At 43.9% G+C, this 5,652-nt stretch overlaps 1 pseudogene; it reads left to right on the top strand.

Moving 5' to 3' along the window:
* Positions 1 to 1,460: 1,460 nt before the first annotated feature.
* LOC111745905 lies at positions 1,461 to 1,579 on the top strand (annotated as a pseudogene).
* The last annotated feature ends 4,073 nt before the right edge of the window (positions 1,580 to 5,652 follow it).

Genomic DNA, 5,652 nt, shown 5'->3' with positions numbered 1-5,652 from the left:
CAGAAGAGAATGCCATTAGTGTACCAACTGCAGGGGATCTGATGTTGAACTGTGCCTGCTAACTTATGTCGCTTCTCTTGGCGGTCGATGTTTAAGCTGATCCTGTAAATGGATGAGCTATTAATGTGGTAAAATCTGAGGTCAGTGACCACTGTATCAGTTACCACTTGGTTTGGCTCCATAGTACATAAAGTCAAGATAATGTTTTAAACAGGATAAAAATATGTTCTCCTCTCTCTCTCACACACACACACTTACACACACAAGCCCTGTGAGTTGGCAGTCTAGGGCAGTTATGGCGACGCTACAGAGTTACTAGAGACCCAAATACCTATTATATTGTTTCACCCTAGTGGCAGATTGGAGAGCCCAGTGATGGCCACAATGTGTGATACCATGTTAACCACGTGCTCTTATGGAAGCCGACCTTGCTTTTAGTCCAGTGATGGCCACGATGTGTGATACCACGTTAACCACGTGCTCTTATGCAAGCTGACCCTCCCAATAAGGAGGTGGAGAGAAGGCATCCTTCCCCTTGAATCTGGGCTGGCATGTCAGCACTGAAGCAGAGAAGGGATGCTGTGTGACTTCTGAAATTAGGTCGGCAAAGATCGCGCAGCTGTGCCTGGTTTTCTTAGACTACCGGCTCTTAGAATCAAACTCCCACATGGTGAGAAGCCCAGGCACACAGAGAGGCCATGTGTAGGTGTTCTGGTTTACTGTCCTAGTTGAGCCTGGACTTCAAATCACCTTAGTGCACTGGACATTCGATTAAAGAAGCCTCCAGGTCACCCCAGTGCTCAGCCACTGGAGCCTTGCCGGCTGAGGATTCAGCCATTGTTCCATATTCCAGACAACAAAATGGAGAAGACAGAGAAAAAGGTTACTCTGATTCCATTTGAAAGGAAAAAAAAATCTGCTTCATTTCATTGGTGAAAATCTCATCATAGGGACTCACCTAGCTTCAAGGCAGGCTGGGAACTGTAGTCTTTAAGATCAACGACTCCATTTCAAGTTAAATATTCTGTTCCTAGAGAGGGTGGCAAGAATGTGAGACCAGCTGGAAGTTTCCATGGCAAACGTCTATTTTTTTTTTTTTTTTTTTTGTTCCTCGATTTGGTGTTAGGCACTCCCACTTTGTTCCTCGACTTGGTGTAAGACACTCCTATTTTTATAATCAGTCATGTCATTAGATAAGGTGTTACACCTACTGAGAACTCCTGTCATGTACAAACAGAAAACAAAGAAGAGTAGCATCTAAGTGCAGATGTCTTTATCAAACCACTACTTTGCTTATAAAACAGCCGAATTGAGAAGACAAAGTATGATTAAGAGAAATCAAGAACATTGCCTCAGAAGTAAACAGAGAAACAAAATACTGGTCTTGGGAAATCTAATTGTGGCATGAGGGTCCTGGGCTTGTGGAAGATAGAGGAGGAATTATCATAAATTGGACTTGAGTCTATGGCCATGCTACCCTTAACAAGCCCAATCCTGTCTGATCTCGGAAGTTAAGCAGGGTCGGGTCTGGTTAGTACTTGGATGGGAGACCACCTAGAAAGACCAGGTACCATAGGCATAAAAAGTGTAAAAAATAAGGGATTGTAAGCTGACAAGGTCCTTGCAATCTGTGAGGTCAACCAAGGGTTACCTTGCCATAAAAAAAAAGAAAAAAGAAAAAAACTGGACTTGCATTAAAATTAATAATCACCTAAGGATGAGATGGGCAGCCAACCTTTAATATTGTTATTCTCTAGACAAACCTAGTTAAAGTAATACTGATGGGGTGTTCTCCTGATTCTACGTTAGAATAATATATTTCAATACAGAGAGGTCCCACTTATTTCTACCATATCTTCAACTCAAATTATTAATGCCCTGGTCTTCTTTTGATGGGACTCAAGACATTTGTGCAAAGATATGAGTCTTTTGATAGCCAAAACTTAGCTCCTAGAGTCAAGTTCGGTAATGATTAGCTAGCTGTAACCTGGGGCACGAATTTTGTTCGGATCGTACCAAAACCTTAATTGAGGACTTCCTCCATAACCAGAATGCATATTAATTCGCTGAAAGCACTGGTGTCTAAGAAATCTGACCAAATGCTGTAGGAATTCTGTGGGACTGGGCTTAAGTATGGTTCTCCACAGTGGAGGATGCCCATCCAATGACAACCTTGTGTGGTCTGGAAGTGACATTATTACTCCGTTCTATAGCAGTGGCCCCAGAAGAGCCTCAGACACATGCATCATGGTGACCGTGACAGTAACAACGAGAAACATTTAATCACGATAGCAGATATTTGTCAGCACGAATTTGTATCAGGTACCTTGTGAAGAATTTTGTATTATCTCATTTACTATTCACCACAGCTCTATCAAATAGGTCCTGTTGTTATCTATATTTAACCAGTGAAGAAATGGAAAATGAATAATAGAGCCAGCATCATGCAGAGCTAAGATTCAAACTTAGGCCACTAGGTAGATGACGAAGCAAACTGAGCATCATGTGAGTTCTGAGTCTGTCTGTCTCATATTCTATCCCTTTGGACCTGAGTTTTTTAATTGTATAATATTTGATGTTTTTGCAATGGAATAAAGCTACTGGCCAAGACACGAGTACTCTAAACCTAAGTATTCTATGTAGATGGAGCTAGAAAGTGACAGAGACAGAGGACAATAAGCACCGGTGCCATCGGGATGTAGGTGAGTGTGTCATAGGGAGTCTCCTTCCTTCCTTCCTATGTTTTCTTTCCTTCTTGCAAGACACATTGCCCTAACAGAGAAGTGTGGCTTAGAGGCAGCCTTACCTGAATATACTTTGGGAGAGAGCCTAATACCTCATAGTTTTAAAAAGAAACACACACACACACTCTCACACACACTCACACTCACATATACCCAAGCCAAAAATATCAAGCTGTTCATGGTTGTTAAAAAGCCAGGGAAAGCTGAGTCGCAAACTTCAGTGTTTTTCTTTCAAACACATTGACCACCCTCTCTTCACGACATCTTATTTATATTGAAGCACAAGTTGTCCAAATGGAATAAAACTTTGTAATGCTGAAATCTGGATTCTGCCTAAAGTTTTCTTTTATTGCGAAAATTCCAGTCAGTGTCTGTGCCTCCCTCCCCACCCCTCCTCTCTCAATTCTAGGCATCATAGCAGAAATATCTCCATGGAGAGCTGGAGGGAAAAGGGTTAATTTCAGAGGCCAGGAGCCAAGCCTCTCTTAACTGGGGGACTGGCAGCTAGCCGTTTGGAACACTGCCTCGAATGTCTGACTGAACGCTTTTATTACCCTTTTTGCCCAAAGGTGGCTTTTAGACACCCATAGCGGCACAGGGCCTTCTGACTGGGACTCGACAGACGGGAGCCAGAAAGTTGTCTGCCCCTTCTGTGATGGCTGGGGAACCCCACGGAGGAAAACACCAGCCCTCCCCAACCTGAGGGTGGACGTGCCCTCCCTCGCCCTTCAATAAACTGCAGACCTGCCAGGGGACTTGTAAAAATCAGTAGGGACTTCTGAGAGGGAGGCTGGGTGGGGGAGGGAGAAGGGGTCTGAGAGATGCAGTTGAGAGTCAGGTGGGCCCAGAGACTCCCGACATGACAGAGAAGAGAGAGAGGAACAGGAGAGCTGAAACAGACAAAGAATGATAGCACGAGTGAGATAACATGGAAGACGAAAAAGAAAAGGGAAATGGAAAGACCAAAGGTAAAGAAAGAAACAGGAAGGGCCGGAAGCTGCCTTCGTCAACCATCATTAACCCGTGAAGGGTCTGAGTTGCCTTTTTTATGGAGTTGCTTTAATTGCTCTATCCTGACCTGCTCAATTAAAATGGACTGGGTTTCAGCAGAGTGAAAGCCTGTATGTACCTCCTTGGAAATCTCAGACTGGAAGTGCTATGGGCTCGAAAGCAGTATTCTGTTGTTCGGGATTTCTCCATTTCCCATCAGGAAATACCGTGTGAGCAGGTATGAGGAAGCAGGTTGGAGGCGAACACAAACGGGAGGCTATTTTTACGTAACACGAGGGGCGTGAGCATCCAAAGAGATGATTTATATGTAGGAGGCCAAGCAGAGACTCACTGGCGAAAAAAGAAAAGCCCCTTTTGGGGGGGCCACCTTCAGTCTCCTTTCCTCGTAGCCCCCTGAGATCAAAACAAGTACACATCCATCAGTTCCCAAACTCCTCGCTTAGAAACACACTGAAGCTCAGCCACCGAGAGGAAGGAAATTGGGACTCTACGTGACCAAACGTACTTGGGATAGGGGCGTTGAGACCTCGAGTGGTTATTTAACGAGAAGAGTAATTACATTTTTGAGGGTCTTACTCAAAAACGGAGTGCCTCCTTCTCACACGTCATCTCTTTTGCAATACGAAGACTGGAAGGTCTTATTCATATTCCCAGCTCGCGGGGAAGGGAAGCAACAAAGCGGGTCTCAAAGTGAGGTCCACAGACCGCCATCTAACTACCTTGTTAAAAAGGCAGACTTCCTGGCCTCCGCCATCCAGACAGACTAAACTAGACTCCCTGATGGAAACTGGATTTTTTACCTTGTGCCCTGGTGATTCCCAGCACAGCGAAGCTAAGAAGCACGGGGCCAGTGTGTTGGAAAAGTATGTTATCAATATCTCAGTGGGGTTTTTCCAACAGCTAAGCTCACTTATTTCCATGTTTACAGAAATGAAATTGAGATTCAAAGAGGATAAGTGATGGATCCAAAGTCACATCAGAGTCCACTGCAAGAGATGTGAGAGACGTAACTAGAAATATATAACAAACAGGAAGCAGATGTATAACTAGAAATGACTGTAAATAAAATCTAGATCTGATTGGTGTTGATCTCTGTTCCTTCAACCACACCAGACTGCCTCCTTCTGATACAGGAGATTTCGCATTGGTTCTTTTGGAATCTCTATGACAGAGGCCCCCACACAGGTAATCACAGCACGAGTGTTTAGCTATGCCTCACAGTGCCACTCCTGATGGAACAGACCACTGGTCTTGGTCACGGTCCTTTAAATGCGGTCCTATGGAAAGTGCCCACTTCCTACGCAGACACTACCCTAGTCTAGTTCTTATCCAAAAATCTTTGAGATAGGAGAATTGGAAGGATCACTATTCCAATATCCGAAGTGTAATAATGTTAGGTGTGCCAGGCACCGTTCTGAATTCTTAATATATGTATTAAATTTAGCAGATGAGCTCATTCATTTTTTTAAGCAAACCACTGAGGTAAGTACTGGCATTCTCTAATGAAGACAGTAAGACCCAATGTGACCTGCCCAAGTTTACACAGCCCTAAGTCACAGAGTTGGGTTATGAAGAAAGGCTGTGTGTCTCCAGAGGCAGCAAACTCAACCACCACTGACGCCGCCTCTGTCTATGGCGCAGGCAGAGATACCATCGTAGGTAAGTTTTAGTGGAAAGAAAAAAAAAATCACCCCCAGGAGCTCAGAACTGTTCCAGCAACAGAGAACCATAACCTCACTTGGGCAAAAGGCATCTAAAGGCATATTCAAAATAAGTCTTAACCTTTAAGAACAATCAATAGAATAATACAGATGTAGAAGTGACCATGAAACTGACGTGGTTTGATGATTTTTTTTTTCCCATAGGTGAGAAAATCAAGGATCTGAAAGGTCAAACT

This window comes from Pteropus vampyrus, unplaced genomic scaffold (assembly GCF_000151845.1).
Source record: "Pteropus vampyrus isolate Shadow unplaced genomic scaffold, Pvam_2.0 Scaffold169, whole genome shotgun sequence".
Classification (NCBI taxonomy): Eukaryota; Metazoa; Chordata; class Mammalia; order Chiroptera; family Pteropodidae; genus Pteropus; species Pteropus vampyrus.
Note: the sequence above shows the minus strand (reverse complement) of the source record. Positions and strands in the feature narration are given on the sequence as shown.